At 43.2% G+C, this 16,853-nt stretch overlaps 1 protein-coding gene across 2 annotated transcripts in view; it reads right to left on the reverse strand.

Moving 5' to 3' along the window:
* ncoa3 (nuclear receptor coactivator 3) overlaps positions 1-16,072 on the reverse strand; it is a 35,526-nt gene extending 19,454 nt beyond the window's left edge. For both annotated transcript variants that reach the window (XM_084063057.1, XM_084063056.1), the window contains exons 1-2: positions 15,982-16,072; positions 1,013-1,079 (exon numbers count right to left, since the gene is read on the reverse strand). The gene's annotated coding sequence lies outside the window, so the exon portion shown is untranslated. The remainder of the gene's footprint in view (positions 1-1,012; positions 1,080-15,981) is intronic.
* Positions 16,073-16,853: the final 781 nt, after the last annotated feature.

Raw genomic sequence — 16,853 nt, forward strand, 5'->3', positions numbered from 1 at the left:
GAGCCGCTCTGAGGCCTTTTTGAGAAGGTGGAATTGGAAACGTAGCAGCAGCGTACTCTTATTTTCTACATCGGGGGTTTTCAAACTTTTTGTGCCCAATGGGAAAGCCAAAAACCTCAAGGCACATCTGTATTTATAGCAAAAATGACAATGACAATGATCTACAAGCTCACAGCACATTGCACTGTGACACATTGAGAGCTTGAAAATGTGCTATTTTTGAAAATCTGTTAAACTAATTTAAAATAAAATGCCATGCCCAAAATAGGGATGCCAACTCAAGGTTAAAATATATTTTTTTGGGTATAGAATTTGCCTAGATGGAAACTAATATGCACAAAGTACTGATACCTATAGTAAATTAATAGGAAATGCATAACTTTTTGTATATTAATATACAGTATATTGTTATAATAATGTGGTCGTCACAAAATCCCATACACACCTGGACTTGTCCCAATGTGCCTCGGCACACCATTTGGGAACCACTGTTGTACACACAAGACAAAACAGGCCTACAAATGTGTGCTCACTAAAACACATTTGGTTTTAAAGCTTTTATTGTTGACCTGATAAGACAAAACCAATCTTCATGCGAAGTGGGGTGAGAATCTGTGAGAAGCAGTCCACCTTGCCACAGATGAGTCACAACAGGTCTGACATTATGCAAATGTCCCTGAATCTGTCACTTCTGACAATGTGAAACTTGCCCAAAGATAATATGATATGTGTTATTCAAACACAATCAGATCCACACACAGCTATTAAATCTCGCTGCTAGCTAAAAATAAAATGGCATTAACCTATGAAGGGTTGGCTGGTGTGTGTGTGTGTGTGTGTGTGTGTGTGTGTGTGTGTGTGTGTGTGTGTGTGTGTGTGTGTGTGTGTGTGTGTGTGTGTGTGTGTGTGTGTGTGTGCGTGCTCATGCATATGTGTTTGTATTCTCAGATTCAACTTACTCCATGTCTACTACTTGTGATATTCTCAAAAAAAAAATGTAAAAAAGACTCACCTTTGCCAGTCCAAGCCCCAATCCACCTCCATCCAGAGTCGGTATGGAATTAATGGTCAAGCATATCCTGAAAGAGAAAAATTCACATAATATTAACTGTGCCCTGTATACACATTACGTGCTTGTGTATACACACACACACACACACACACACACACACACACAGACAGAGGGTGGGTGTCAAAACGTATCATGCCCACTCAAAAACCTAGTAAATATTCCCTTTCCCTCTCCTTTCCAATTACCCCCCCACCCCACTTTGAAAACCTAAAGCCTTGTAACATCCCATTATCCATCTCGTTAGTGCCTAACATATATCTTATATCTACTGGTGACCTGTGTATTTGAAATTATCCAAAGATGGGCTCTTTGATTGGTTGAATAAAAAACATTCTATGATGAGGACATGACACTGATACACTTGACAACATTTTCCTCTTCCATTTTGTGGTTACCTTAGAAATTAATGGGAATAAAGTGATTTCTAAAATTGCACAGGAAGCGACAGCAGATAGCATCCTGTTTGCGTCCTCCTTCAGCCTGTCCCACTGCGTCATCACTTCCCCTTCCTGGAAATGTGGCCACCCATCCACCCTATTTACATATTCTGTTTATGTTGCCTGCTCACTGTCTCTCTGCTTCCTGCACACACACCTTGTACGGTTGCCGTTAGGCACTACTAGAGCATTTCCAGTTGATTGTCTTAACAAGTTATTCACTACATGTCTATGCCTCTCTAGAATAGGGGTTCTAATCAATCTGCTAGGAAGGTGACCCCACAGGGAGTTCAGAAAATCTCTGTGACCCCGGCATTTAAAAACACTGAATGTAGCTAATACAGTGAAGGGAATGAAAATGTAGGTGCTTTTCTGATATTATGACAGTGGTTTGATTCAAACATTGTCATGGCCTGAACCCAAAGTTGGGGTCTCTGGTTACGTACTGGCCCCACAGTCATCTTACCAGTACTACTAAGTTATTACAACAACCACTAGGGCAAGAAGCTGGTTATATGATACGCATAATGATACAGGCCAGGGTCACCTTTCAATATATTGCAATATATTGTGATAGTGTAAGCAAGGCGATATATAGACATTTTATTTGTAATCTAAATTTAGGAAAACTACAATAGCATAAACCACTGGTTCTCAATGTGGGGTCCGGGAACCCTCAGGGGTCCTTGGGAGGATCCAAGGGGTCTCCAACAAAACGAGGAACAGTTTAAACACTTAAAGCTGCACTATGTAACTTCACTCTTCAACCCCAGATTTGAACCCACGTCTCTCACAACACGATGCTTCGCGCTGTGAGCATGTGTAGATCAGCACAAAATGTTGACAAATCTCTTATGGGGTCCCTGGCACAACGTCTTGTCAAATGGGGGTCTGTGGGCAAACACATACATTTTGGGGGTCCTTGACATAAAAATGTTTGACAATAACTGGTATAAACATCCCACAAATGCATACTGTAGACTCTGTTTCCTTGCAGGCAGGGGCCTTCATTCTCTACAGCACTGACAGGGCCCATACCATTGCAAATGAAATAATCTAGGGCCTACTCTGGCACCACGTCAGTCGGGAACGATGTAAATCGGGAATGATGCAAGTTGGGAATGCATGCCCCACCCGGTTATGCAATACCCATTGAGTACTTGCTGTACCCGACGCCGTTGTTAAGAGTATCCAGTGCGGTACCCGTGGGCACTGGCCTACTCAGGAACGATGCCGGTCAGGAACGGTGCATGATGGGAGGGAATACTTTGCAATACCTGTTGTACTTGTCAGAATACCTGTTGCTTCTCAGAGTACACAGTACAGCATCCACTACCATAGGACCAATGGGCTGAATATGGATAAGCAGGGATCCCTGATGTCATCCAGAACTGCCGATGTTGTGTATTCGCGTAGGCGAAAGGAGCTTGTACACGCTATCACTTATACTGGTGACGCAGCACAAACATGATGCAAAGAAGCTCAACCAATCAGTGAAGCTGACGGTGTGGGTTGGCCAATCAGGGAAGCCAAACACACAGCGATTCCGTGAGACCTCCACAGACTTGATGACATACAGATACAGACAATTGTTGTCCTTGGTAACTGTTAGTCCGACCAAATTCGGTCGGACAACTCTCCACTTCACACCCCCGGGTCATATAGGACACACACTAAGTTTGAGGTCAATCGGTCGGACGGCGCCCAAGTTATCCCCAAGACAGACAGACAGACACACACAGATACTGTGAATGGGAATGTATAGATAGATTATAGACTAAAGCGTAATTCAATTAGCCTGATTTATACTTTGTACAATGACCGTGTCCAAACATCTACAAACATCTACAAACAACTTGTAGATCAGCTAGTTTCGGGTGCAGGACACCATAATACGACGGAGCATAAATTAGGCATGTCGCACTGTAGTGTGGCTGTTGTTAGCTTGTAGATCTGATATATAATCACGATGTGACGCGTTGTTAGGAACGATGCAGGTTGGCTGCACGCCCCACCGGGTTATGCAATACTCGTTGTACCCATTATCAGAGTATCCGTTGTACGTCTCTTGTCTGTCTGTGTCCCTTTTATGCCCATACATGGAGATCTATGTATCTGTCCGTCTCGTCCCCTTTATGCCTACATATGGAGAGATGCCCATAAATGGTCATATGGGTCAGATCGGCGGTCCTGGACAACCACCGATCCGACTTACTTTACCTCACGCACATACACGAAGATTTAGCACATTTATAGTATATTATTATACATGACGATAACACACACACACATATAGTGTTATCACTGTTATGCCTTCATACTACGCTACATGATGTTGGACAGTGTGTGTGTGTGTGTGTGTGTGTGTGTGTGTGTGTGTGTGAGAGATTTTCCTCCACACAGATCACACCAGAGGCCCCTGCTACCGAGCTAAAGCTGCAGCTGAATAATTAAACGGACACAGCGTGCCTCATGCCATCAATGGCAGAAGAATCCACAATTCGTCCTTCAGACAAATAAAAGTCAAGTGAGACAACATGGAACAACGTGCTCAACATGAACTACACTGGATCAGTCAACCAAGAGAGAACTGACACACATAAGAAGCACGCACACACACACACACACACAGTTTCTAGGCACTTTATTGGTACACAAGACTCATTAATTTCCAAATGCCTTGCTGCCTTTTGCCAATGGATATTGCACTATTGCACACCACTTAAGCCCTATTTCTGCGAATTGTATTTATTTAATTTTTACAATTTTCGCCTGTAATGATGACATGCCCAAAATAGGGACACCAGGTTGAAAGCGGTCAAAGAAATAAATGAGGTGGAATCCAGAGCAAAGCCGGAGAGGTACAGGGAGGGGAAGAAGAGGTGAAGAGGAGTCAATGCAGATCTAGTCGTGGAATAAAGGGAGGAGGTGGAATGAGAGAGAAGGGGGAGGGCCGTGTGCTGGGTTGAGTCCCAGAGCTGCAGCAGTGTCGCTCACTCAGCAGTGTTGCCATGTCCCCTTATTATAAGTGACTTTGGGCCGTTTTTTCTGCTTGTAGATTATTGGTAGTTGTGGGTTTTTGGGCTCGTTTGTAAAATGTAGTTACTTATTTCGATTTGTTTCCTAGTGTTGTTTAAAACCAATGGTTCTCAAACATGTCAAGGACTCCAAAATGTATTTGTGTTTTGAAAAATATTAAAAAAAATGTTTTTTCTCCAAGATTTGTTTGAAAATAGCAGATCTACAAGCTCACAACGTGTCGAATGGCGGCGCGTTGTCACATGGCGGCACGTTGTGAGCTTGTAGATCGGCTATCCTCAAATAGCCGATGTATATAGGTTTAAATAGACCTGGTTTGCTTATTTCTCTCGCAAAATGTGGCAACACTGTCACTCAGTCAGGACCAGAATAGTGAGGACATTCCAGCCGAGCCTGAAATAAAGCCTGCAATCTGAGCTCCCTGAGAGGACGACCCACAGGCCCGACAACAAACACCGGCCCACCCAAAACAAAGATCACACACACACACACACACACACACACACACACACACACACACACCAAAACATACAAGATGCATAGGCCCTTATTCTAAAGCAAGAGGTGTAGATAGAGACAATTACATTAAAACACAAACCTTACTAACTTTAAAAATGGCGGCAGATACAGGCTATTGGAGACAATTAGGGGTGGCTCATGAATCCTTGAACACACACACACACACACACACACACACACACACACACACACACACACACACACACACACACACACGGCAATAAAGCAACAAAAGGTTCTGCTGGAGTTTAGAACATCAAGTGCAAAGAGGAAACAAGAGGAGAGAATGACTTCCTGTTTTTCTTCAAAGAGCTGTCCCGCCAGCACTGGCACATTAAGTGTTCATGCCAGGCTCGAGTGTTGACATTGTCTTCGCTCGAGAACTATTATAACCTGCGTTATATCAAAGCCAAAGTTGGAGCGGACAGCCATTGTTGTGTAGACACTGGTGCCTGGTGGCTGTTTTCACTCCAGACCTGCACATGATTCTGATGAACAAGCGGGACCGAGAGCTGGGCCTGGGAGGAATAATGGGTGAGACGGAGATGGTCGATGCACAATGGGACGCAGGTTTTTTCTAGTGGGGAGGAGGACATATGCCAAGCATGTGTGTACATGTGCAGACTTCTAAAAACTTGAGCAGTAAAAAGTGTAAGAAAGCCTCCATTATCCATCCTGAAGCGTGCTGGCAGCTCTGAAATTCCAGCCGCACACGCACGCACGCACGCACGCGCACACACACACACACACACACACACACACACACACACACACACACACAGTGGACTCATCATCAATATTACTTTTACCTCCATGTGAATATGCAATCAAATCAAACCTAATACCAAAATCAGGCCTAACTGAGCTCAACTGGTCAATTTGGTTAACAACATCCTATCCTAAACATAGATTACAGACAGATCACAGAAAAGTCAGAAAATGTACCTACACAATTTCCATTTCACCCAATTCTTCTGCCCTTTTCACCATCCCCGAAGCTCAAGACACAGCCTTTCATGTGAAATAAATGCCTGAGCCTCAGAGAACAAAAGCTACAGTTTACAGTCACTATTAAATTCCCATGGGGAGACTGCTTGTGTTGGTGTAAAGCACACCTTTCAACAACCAACCATGGTGACGCAGTGCGGGAGAGAAGATATAGAGCAGTGATTCTCAATTCTTTTTCCATTTCAAGAGCCACCAGTTGGATATGCATTAGGCCACAGACAGGCCATTTGATATGATTCTAATATCTGGGACCCGAATCTGCAGTTTAGATTCTGCACTGTTAAAATGATTGTTTTAATCTGAGAGCGTAAAATGAACCAAATGGACCCTTACATGTCCATTTGGTTCCATTTGTTTACCCTCGGAATTACAGACCTGTCTGTAAATGTCCATTTGGTTCCTAACCATCAGTCAGTTTGCAGGGGACCTCTGGAACCCCCTCAAGGACCCTAATTCATCGACCTCTGGTCTAGAGGAGAAGCGGAGATGCGAGAGCTAGAGACCTCACTGTCTTATTGGTGTCAGCAAAGCATTGGAGAAATAAATATATTGTCACTGTCGGGCAGAAACCTTGTATATCTATATTTCAATATTTTATGTTATTTCATTACTTAATGGCCCAATGTGTCGTATAAGAGTGTCAGGCAGACCAATTTTAACTAGGAGTAGGTAGGTAGGTACCTACCGTCGTATCAGACCAGGGTTTCTATCTCTGGGCCATTAAAGGTCTAACTAAAGTAGGAGATATGATGTGAATCTGATGTCATTTGAACAAACTCATATGCATAAAATGTGATCTTCCAAATAGCTTTTCGTTCCATTTCCTGAAAAGTAACGGTTTTGGACATACATGGTTTCAACTCGACAGCGACGATATGCAAGATTCAATTCCACAGGTTATGAGGGCCTCAGTGCTGCTAGATCACAGCTTTATTGATACACTGCTCAGCTCGTACTGTGATGCTAAATGCTGCTGTCATTTCACTGATGAAAATGATTGACAAACACAAAGGCAATTTATTGTATACAAGTGCAAATGTGCACAACAGCTGCTGAGTCACGTCACACATCTGCTGATTCGTCGTAAATTGGGGGAAAGTAAAAAAAAAAAAATCGACATCCTGACTCCCTGCATATGCCAATGGTCAATGCCCGTGTGCAAGTTCAGATCGATTGTTCAACCCACTGGGGAGAAAAATGTTCATTTTATAGTAGGATGAAGTCATGCTGACTATCCAGAAACGTAAAGCTTTAAACCATTAGACAGGATTTTATAACTATACATTATAAAGTAAGGCAAGAAGGGTGCCTGGTGGCTAAGCCAGTACATGTGCTCCTTGTGAGCACAAGGACTGACCCGGGTTTGAATCAGACTCCCATCTTTCAGTCTCTCCTCTCCCTGCCCTTGGTTTAATTAAACCTTTACCTTTTAAATTAATTGAATTAAAAGGTCCTATGCGGTCCACAACCACTGAATGTGAATTTATTTAGCAAAATTGTAAAAATGTACTGAGAGGTTCCTTAAGAACACTCTCCCTCTCACACACACAGCAAACATTGTCTAGATAAAAACACCATTTTGTTGTACCAGTATCCCTCCCTACACACACACACAGCTTACATATGGATGAAGGTGGTGAGGGAGAGAAGGTAGTTCAAAGCAAAGCAGAGGGGAAAATGCTCTCAGAGCATTGCCTTTTCCTCAAGAAAACATCCCCCACCCCTTAGCAATCCACCCAATGTGCACGCACACGCACTAGCTCAGACAGGCTGTGTGCATCTCCCCATTTTTCTCACACAAACTGCAGCGTGCAGAAAAACCAGGGAAAATAAATGAAGGTGCAGACAAAGAGATGACAGATTCCTCTGTGTGTGTGTGTGTGTGTGTGTGTGTGTGTGTGTGTGTGTGTGTGTGTGTGTGTGTGTGTGTGTGTGTGTGTGTGTGTGTGTGTGTGTGTGTGTGTGTCCTGCATGCATCTTCCACCACGATCCATCATTAATACAGACAAAGAGCCAAGAGGGGCAGGACAGGAATCGCGCAAGCACGCATACAGACTCACCTACACACACTCACAGAGCTGCATAAAGCCACACATCCCTTCCAGTGATGCCTTCATCCTCTAGAAGCGCTATGTGTGTTTATGTGGGAGCTGTGCAGATATGATTTGACCACCCCAATAAACACGGCATCTTCCACGGAACACTGAGGCTGTGACCAAACCCATTGTGAAAGGCTGTGTGATCTCACAAGGCTAATATTATGGAAATGAGTTAATTAATCAATGGCTACAACAGCCTTTTATCTGGCGAGTCAGAGCGCCAGGCCTGATCAGCCTCCATGCTGCCCAGTCTGATAACACAACACACATCTTCTATCTGCAGAGGCAGTGGAGAAAGCCAATCTAATCTAACCATGGTCAATTTGGCGTGAAGATGCCAGCCATTGTAAACACTTGGAGATATCGGAAATAAAATAGACCTCATATCGACATCATGGATACATGTACAAAGGTTCACCGTCTACAGTAACCGTCTTTGTGTGCATGCTTCAACTGTGTCACAAAAAAAGAGAAGGCCACTATTCATTTTCAGAATGCAACGCAACTCTTTGCAATGATTTTCCCCCTCTTGCTCGCTCGCCCTCTCCCTTCCCTCTCTCCCGCCCGCCCTCCCTGCTCCATCCCCCTCCCTCCCTCTCTCCGTCCCTGCTGGATTGGCGGAGTAAACACAGGAAGAGAGCAGGCTCTGTTCCACCCAGCCAGAGCAGGGGCTGGGCGTTCCTGCCAAGCTCCTGCGCTGGGGTCAAAAGTTTACTGTGGTTTTTGTTTCACCTTTCCTCAGCCAATCGCAGCGCCACGCTGCGGCGGCCTGAACTCTGACCCCAGTGAAGAATTCCACTCAAAAGGAGGGTCTGACGCCAGTTTCACAACTAGATCCCTCCCCTCCTCTCCATTTTCCCCTTCTACTCTTTTTCCTTTTCTTTTTTTCCCCCCCCAACTGGCCAGTTTCACTTGTTGACAGAACTTAGGTGAAAGAGATTCCAGGAGCGAGGTATGGGGAGCCGTATGAAAGAGGACTGCAGATACTTACACGCTATAATCAAGCATTGAAATGAAACATAACGAGTTTGTGTAAACATACCCAAGCCAGTGCTCTTCATATAAAAAAAGAGGGAAATACTGAAAAGCTATCTGAATCCTCAAAATCTTAAGGATTGGCGAAGATTTCTATGTATTTATTTTTTACAGATTACATTTTTAAACAAATTAAATGTTTACTCCACGAGCAAACTCAAAATAAAAACAAAAAAATAAAAATAAAATAAATATCCATATCACTTTAAATCGTTCTTAAGTGGATGGGTTCTCTCTATTCTCCCCGCAGGGCCATGCATGTATTCTTCCCACCACATGCCGCCCAGATTCAGGTTAACACTATTAAAAGCGTGTTTAAATGACTTATGAGGACAAGCTGGATACAGGGGTCACAAAGACCAAGTGTTGAAAGACAAGACAGACCGAAAGCCAACGACGGTGGAAGACAGACAGCGAGAGAGAGAGAAGGGAGGAGAGGGGGAGGGAGGGCGTACTATGCTAGGCGGGCGGCCGAACGCTCAGGAATCATTTCAGAATCAAATCAGAGTCACTCAGTCTGACTGGACACATGCGCACACGTCCTGAGCCATAATCCAACTGCGGGTTTGTTTACGTCTCTGTGGCGCTGTGCTCTGCTCCATCTGCTGGGTGATTAAGCGTGCACGGCTAATCAAGTCCCTCGCACAACAAAGCACCACGAGAAGGCCTGCAGGCGCTGTGGTAGGAGCTGACCGTGTTCAGGTCACCAACAGCTTACATCCACAGGAAAAAGATACGAGGCCGCCGTTCAGGCATTCTTTTAATATCTGCCTACTTGATCAATTAGGGGGGCTCGATAAGCAAATTTGAGAATTGATGAATAGGGTCAAAAAGATTGATAAATATCTATTTGCTGTTATTCTAATTTAACACACATGTATTCCACAACATCAGTGTTGTTGCCTGTCAACAGGTAATTTATTGCCCTCCAACTTCTAGAAATGTTGCCACACCAGATGGCATTTTCCTTACTCACACTAGCAGCATGGCAGCACTCAGTAATGCAGGTCGTTAGGATCATCACATTGCAAAAACTGTGCAGTTCTCTGCTCGTCAACAGTTACTATCAGGACCGGAGTGTTTGAAGAACTAAAAGGGGAAAAAAATTGCACAGAATGTTGAACTTAAAAACGTTATTCAAACATTGAAAAAATAATCATCATTTTACGTGATTATTGATAAATCAATGAGTGGCTGCAGCCTTTGTGTCAATATCAACTCCTACAATACATGGTGAAAGCTAATGGTCTTATGACAGGAGTTCCTTGAACACTGTCCAGAGGTTGAAACGTATCCTCACTTGCTTCCTTGAGGCAACGTGTTCAGCTGCATGGAAAGAAGTGAGTGTTCCATAAAAGGCCATCATGGGTCACATGTCCTTAAAAAGAACATATTGGACGAGATAATTGTGAGTGACAGCCATTTGCATATGTTTACAGTTTAGGGAACAACTTTAGCCAGAACTTTGCTCCAGCTGATAAGTGTCCCTATATGCTTTTATCTGACAGGCATTGAGATGTTGTGAAGTTTCTATTATGAATAATGGCCAGCCTGAATATGCTGCCCCCACAGACTTTAAATTGAGCCCCTGGATCCTGATTTCTGGTTTTGTCAGTAACATGTCATTGCATCAAGTGATTTATTTTTTTATTTTTAAGAATTAGGCCTATTTTAAGATATTATATTTATTTATTTTTGAACATTCCAAATACATGCTATGTGCCCAAGAAGTAACTCTAGCCACTAGGAACTTGTATCATTTATGGACACAAAAATGTTGTCGTACACCTGTTGTTGTACTGTGAAACATGACACAAGGAACACAGAAGTGGATACTACTACTGTAATAACATGAATTTATGCCTGAATATGCCCGTTTCTGTTCATCTGTGTTAACAGCATTCATGAACATGTCAAAGTTTTGTGTGCTGATACAAAAGTGCCCGCTGGACTGCTCATGTGACTGACTGCTGCCCTTTTGGGACTTTCAAGCATTCAAATGACCCTTCCTTGCTTAAACCAATATCTAAATTAAAATCAGCTTTCATAAAACCACATGGGTTATGCCACAATAACGCTGCCCGAGACTTGGGACAATAATATTTCACATTGAAGAGGGGGCATGCCGCATATGTATATGCCTGGTGAGAAATAATCCAAAGTGAAAAACGCAGTTGCTTGCCCAATATTAACGTCATTTTGGACTAGATTGACAGCTATTATTTGCGGTGTGATGTTTTGGCAATTAAACTCCACTATCGTCAACATCAAGTTTGGAATGATACAACATCATTGTTACCCAAGTGTCAGCTCAGCTCTTTAATAGGGACAATGACAGGGATCAGATGAGCGCCTCTTTGCTAGGAGCGTTGCCTTAACAACTGACCACATGAACAGGAGTGACGTCGCTGTGCACAGTCAACAGAAGTAAATGTCAGGAGGAACATTTTCCACTTCATTCAGTTTAGGGGGGTTCTCAATTAAGAAATATAAAATAGTTTGGAAGGGGGGGGGGTACTAGGCTAGCATAAATTAGCTGAAACGTTCCTAGCCGGTGTTGACGGCGCACTGTAGTAAATCTGGAGCCCACTTGTCTCCTCGACCCAGAATAGCAGGGGCCTCTCGCTTCGAACCTGGAATTCTGTGTCACTCAAGAGTCGACTTTGCTCCACACTGAAGGGGGCGGAGGCAGGGCAAACACAGGGCAGGAAGAGGGTGGGCAAAATGTAGGCAGGAAGGGAGGGCAAAATGAAAGCAAGGTGGCCACTGTAGTAGTTGAGAAGTTCATCCAGAAAAGACATGCTCACAGGTTTTCTCTTGTCCTTTTTTTCAGACCAGAGAGAGAGAGAGCGCGCATCTGGCAACATTTATCTCACTAACCAAACTTTTTTTTTCTTCACCCTCCCTTTCTGCCCTCCCCAAACTTTATAAAAAGGGGCCCTAAACAAAACACAAACACCGTCTTGCTAACATTTTACAATGGTAGCAAAACCGGGACAGGGAGCTACCCTGCAGTTGGCTTGTTCAGGTGAACCCATTTTACGAGCATTCTTCAGCTGAGGGAGAGAAAGTTAAAGGGGGTGTTGAAGTTAAAGAGGAAGGGCAGAGAGGGGGGGGACAAAGCTCTTGGCACCCCCCTTCCCTAATAAACCCTTACTTCATCCAATCAGCAGTGACTGCAGAGAGTGAACTTTTCCAAAGGCTTGCTGGTTATAAACTGGAATTGGGTGCAATGATTGCTTCAGGCTGCCCGTTTGGCTTTCAGACGTGTGCATGGCTCACATATGGCTCAACTAGCCTAGCATTTGGGTATTACCTCAGAGTTGAAGAAGAGGGGAGCGAGGGAATGAATGAGATGTGACTTCAAATACAGCCAGACTCCAAACTGCACAGGCTGACTTGGACCACAGCGATGCAGCTGGCTGGGTTTCTCTAAATAGTGAATAATAATCTAGATTCAGGCCCTCTCATTTTTATTCTCTCACTTTCACTTATTCAGGCAACATTACAGTGAATATATTTCAACAGTTGAAACAACTATCTTGTTGAGCAAAGGCTTCTATATTTAGCCTTTTAGGAGTGGGCAGCTAAACTAAACATACCTGTTGAGTAGTACCATCAGGGCACTGGCATGTGATGTGCGTTCTGCTCTGCTCTGCTCAAAACAACTGTATGAAATGTTTGCATTATAAAAAAGGGATTTACATGGTGACAGGTATTCTAATTTCTTACATTTTGTAGTCTGCACAAGAACGGTTTGAATCCTCTTAAACACACAGCTAAAACACAGAGCAGTTTGAAGCTGTCACTCTAGTTTTGGACTCCAATTCAACCAACCCCCCACCTCTTGTCTTGCAGCCTGACAGAAAGGTACGACAGGGAGAGGAATCATATTTCAATTAGGGAAACAATCAGGCTTTCCTTTCAGCACACCACGTCTTCAGGACTCCTCACATAGCCACCGATACTCTGCCCACCAATTAATGTTACATTAAACACACACATACCTCGTGATCATTGGCAGCTAACTCGAAACGAAACTTATTATCTCACTCTCTCACTCCCTCTCCCTCTCTCGACAACACGCACACAGACCCTGACGACACACTGAAAGAATGCCATCTATTCAGACATCAATGGGGCAAAAAATGCAGCTCGACAAAGACAGAGTGTAGACAGTTATCAAAAAGTGGCCTCTCTGCCACACAAAAATTGGTGACCCCTGTGGGTCCATTTGGTTGCATTTGTACACAGATTAACACTCAGAATTTTACTATGTATTAAACGTATTTAAGAGTTAAGAATATATGCTAGGGCCTTGTTTACCAGAACTCTAGATTGATTGTTTGGTCAGACAAAATGTGTGTTGAAATGCTAGACCAATCTTCTTCAATCTACAAACATTTGAATTAAGTTTCTATTTTACATTCAAACCAATGTGCAGCCGTTATCAATAATACCACAAAATCAATACCCACTAATTATCAATCAGGTGGTCTGCTCTGACCCCAGTAAACTGCCACCACAGAGTCTTCTCTTCAATCCCATGAGAAAAAAAGTGATAAGTTAATGAATTATTGAGAGCATAGGGGCTGGCAGACAAAGACCAAAAGCCATGCATCCAAGTCACTTCTTCACCCCATCTGCAGTCAAAGAATCCCCTCAAAGATTGATTCATTGTTAACACATCCTGACACCCTGTGTGAGGGAGAATGAAAGGGGGAGATAAAGGGACAGAGAGGGGGGCTCCATTTGCCAAGAATATGAGTAGAAGCAGTTCATTGGACGGGTTCCCACAGTGGTCATTCTGCCACCTACAAAAATACCACATACACAAGCTTGAGTAATGACATTCCATCAGACCCAAAATAAAGACAAATTTACCCGCCTTGGGATTGATGTTCCATTCTCAGTAGCTGCACCCATTCCGAAATTCATGCCAGACATGAGCCTATATGTTACTGCAATGGCACAGGCATGCGTTGTAAAATAGAAAAATTATATTATAAACACGTCCAAATATATCAGAGAGAAGACAGCCGACTGACACAAATGCCTGGAACAAACTAAGCCCTAGAAAATATAGCTACATCGTTTTAGACTGCTTTAGCTTGTCATAGGCAAGAAGAATAAGTGCAGCACTGTAGATGCCTGCAAGTATTGGCAAGGATGCCTCCGGGCAAAGAGAGCGACAGGCAGCACACCTAGACCTCAATCGTTTCATTTAAATGACTAACCTGCCTCTTCGCTGTCTGTCTATACATGAGCAAGCTCTCAAAGAATGTTCTCTCGCTGTTTCAGAAAGTGACTGTTCAGCATGCATGCACGGCACGCACATAGTGAACGAGACAACGAGTAAGAATCCTACCTGAAAGCTGCTGGGTGTATTTCATGTAAAATACAGTCTGATTGATTGATTGAAAACTGTATTAACAGTTTGCAAAAAACACAGAACGTACAGTTCTATACAAAAGGATGCTAAAAAGGATTAAACCCAAGAAAGCACTATGGCTTGTTTCCATTGGGGTCCTGTGTATTCAATTCATCAATTCATTCACACACACACACACACACACACACACACACACACACACACACACACACACACACACACACACACACACACACACACACACACACACACACACACACACAGAGAGAGAGAGAACAGCCAAAACATGAACATGTAACCACACACGATCGATCACAGATCAACACATTAAACTGCTACATCAAAGCAATAAACGATGTGGACTGACTGTCCAGACTAGAGCCAGCCTGATCATCAGTGTGGCTCATTTACAATTCAGGCAATAACAACCCAGTTCAAGTTGGGTTGCCATCAGCCAGTCAGTCAGTCACATCGTAACGTTAAACCTTGACATTTCTGCACGGGAAACTTCACAAATAACAAAACTGCTACATTGTGGCTCGCGGTCCGCGAGCTACAATGTAGCAGTTTGTTATTTGTCAAGTATGTTGCCAGTGAACACATCGACACATTTCGTGCGCGCGGCGGTCACGGCTACTAGTCTACAGTACTGGCTGCTGGTACAAAGCAAATGGGCAACAAATCTACGAAAAAGTGGATAGAAACGTCTTCGGGGAGGAGAAGATGATAAGGAAACCCATATGGTTCTCAAAGTTAACATGTAAATGTGCTTATAAGACGAGATCACCTATGTGATAGTCTCGTCCATAGCAGCAGGCAGCCCATCCGATCATAAAGCATATCTATCAAATTAACCACTTAAACCCCATATGGGTAACTGGGGTCCATCAGGGCTCAATACTAGTGCCTTTGCTGTTTTCTGTTATTGTGGGGAAAGCTTTCGCCGATAATTTCCGATCGACAAGCTCACAATGCGACGCGTGAGCTTGTCGATCTGCTATTTTCAGCGAAAGCTTTCCCCACAATACCGATGCTGGGGTTTAAGTAGTCAACTTTGAAGCAGATATAAGCTATATTAGATATATTTAAACCACCAACCGCCAACGCCAGAATACATAAGAAGGACATATCAATCAGGAAGATATCAAAATGATGCCTTGTTGTTGCAATAAAGCAAATCGCAAACATTCCACAACAAATAGGCACTCGTCAGTGGTTCGTTGTGTCGCGGTAGAAACAGAAACACAGCTCTGTTCAGCAACGGAGCGACACATTAACTGCATCGCTGGAAAAATGCACAGCAATAACAAATAAACACAATAGTGTTCAAAGAACTTGGAGGTTTCAACAAAACGGTACCGAATATAGCAGAAAACTCACCGGCTTCGATGTTTTCATTGAGTAGGACCAGTTTCTTTTATCACCTCTATAAACTCTCCGCCATCTTCAGTCAGGACCGTGTTTGTTTAAATGGGAAACACTCCCCAAAGCGCAAGTCGCAAGAAGCGAGCCAGCGTTGCCAGATCTTGTGAGAGGAATAAGAAACCAGGTCTATGAAAACAAGCCCAAATGAAGTGACTTCACATGAACACTTTGAACCAGGATATTTCAAAATAGCTGATCTACAAGCTTACGTTGTGAGCTTATAGATCTGCTATTTATAAAGAAAAACTTTGAAAAACAATAATGTTTTTGAAACATTTTAAATACACAAATCTTCTATGGGGGGTCCCTGGCACCAAATATTTTCAGATAGAGGCCAATGGGCAAATACATGTTAATTTTGGGGGTCCTTTACATGAAAATGTTTGAGAACCACTGATTTAAACAACATTTAGGAAAGTAGCCCAAATAAGCAACTACACCTTTAACAAGCCCCAAAAAACCGCAAGCAACTTTACTAAAACAAGCCCAAAGTCGCTTCTAATAAGCGGACATGGCAACACTGAAGCGAGCCTGTAGTGGAGCCACTAGACTTCTGGGTAATGGAGTTGTATTCAACCCTAGATCCTCAACGAAACCGAACGACTCGTTCGGCAAATAAACTACACGTACACGAATACCCATAGGTGATATGAGCAGCATTCAAGGATATTATTAGGGGACAGAAGTAAAAAAAAAAAAAAAAGAAGAAAAAAAAAACGCATGGATGTGTTTACAGTGTAAAATATATGTTATGCAAAGAGTCGCAGCCATACAATGCCTATTAGGACAATTGTATTCAAATAATCAATGATAGGCTACTCAAACAA

Source organism: Gymnoscopelus microlampas (genome assembly GCF_963454915.1).
Source record: "Gymnoscopelus microlampas genome assembly, chromosome: 7".
NCBI classification, from domain to species: Eukaryota; Metazoa; Chordata; class Actinopteri; order Myctophiformes; family Myctophidae; genus Gymnoscopelus; species Gymnoscopelus microlampas.